Source organism: Anneissia japonica, unplaced genomic scaffold, assembly GCF_011630105.1.
Source record: "Anneissia japonica isolate Jap-2015-1 unplaced genomic scaffold, ASM1163010v1 scaffold245681_len915_cov72_single, whole genome shotgun sequence".
Taxonomy (NCBI): domain Eukaryota; kingdom Metazoa; phylum Echinodermata; class Crinoidea; order Comatulida; family Comatulidae; genus Anneissia; species Anneissia japonica.
This window is the reverse complement of record NW_022716600.1, coordinates 1-915: the sequence shown is the minus strand read 5'-3', so window position 1 is coordinate 915 and position 915 is coordinate 1. Positions and strand designations below refer to the sequence as shown.

Below are 915 nucleotides of genomic sequence, written 5' to 3'. Positions count from 1 at the left end.
GGCTATCTTGATTTATATTATACGCAATTATTTGTTTCTAGCCGTACTTATTGTGTAATGGAGTGTATCAGGTGGTATTTGAATCTGTTCAACCATGAAGCCTCCGTGGTCTAATGGTTATGACGCTCGCCTAGACAGCAAGAGGTCGCAGGTTTGAGTCCCGCCAGAGGCATTTTATTACACAATTTCTTTATTCCTTTATTTACAGGACTACAATCGTTGAGAGCTATGCTACACGATGTATTATTATGTCTTTTATTCGAACACTGTATTTACCTTTCTTTGATGATTTAGATATATAATTTAACAGTGTTAACGACTATCTTGATTTATATTATACGCAATTATTTGTTTCTAGCCGTACTTATTGTGTAATGTATCAGGTGGTATTTGAATCTGTTCAACCATGAAGCCTCCGTGGTCTAATGGTTATGACGCTCGCCTATACAGCAAGAGGTCGCAGGTTGGAGTCCGGCCAGAGGCATTTTATTACACAATTTCTTTATTCCTTTATTTACAGGACTACAATCGTTGAGAGCTATGCTACACGATGTATTATTATGCCCTTTATTCGAACACTGTATTTACCTTTCTTTGATGATTTATATATATAATTTAACAGTGTTAACGGCTATCTTGGTTTATATTATACGCAATTATTTGTTTCTTGCCGTACTTATTGTGTAATGGAGTGTATCAGGTGGTATTTGAATCTGTTCAAATATGAAGCCTCCGTGGTCTAATGGTTATGACGCTTGCCTTGACAGTAAGAGGTCGCAGGTTCGAGTCGCGCCAGAGGCATTTTATTACACAATTTCTTTATTCATTTATTTACAGGACTACAATCATTGAGAGCTATGCTACACGATGTATTATTATGTCCTTTATTTGAACACTGTCTTTACCTTTCTTTGA

At 36.4% G+C, this 915-nt stretch overlaps 2 non-coding genes across 2 annotated transcripts; both read left to right on the top strand.

Moving 5' to 3' along the window:
• Positions 1 to 99: 99 nt before the first annotated feature.
• Positions 100 to 172, top strand: Trnas-aga. Its single transcript has one exon. It is a non-coding gene; the product is annotated as a tRNA-Ser (tRNA).
• A 239-nt stretch (positions 173 to 411) lies between these two features.
• On the top strand, positions 412 to 484 carry Trnay-aua. The gene has a single exon. It is a non-coding gene; the product is annotated as a tRNA-Tyr (tRNA).
• Positions 485 to 915: the final 431 nt, after the last annotated feature.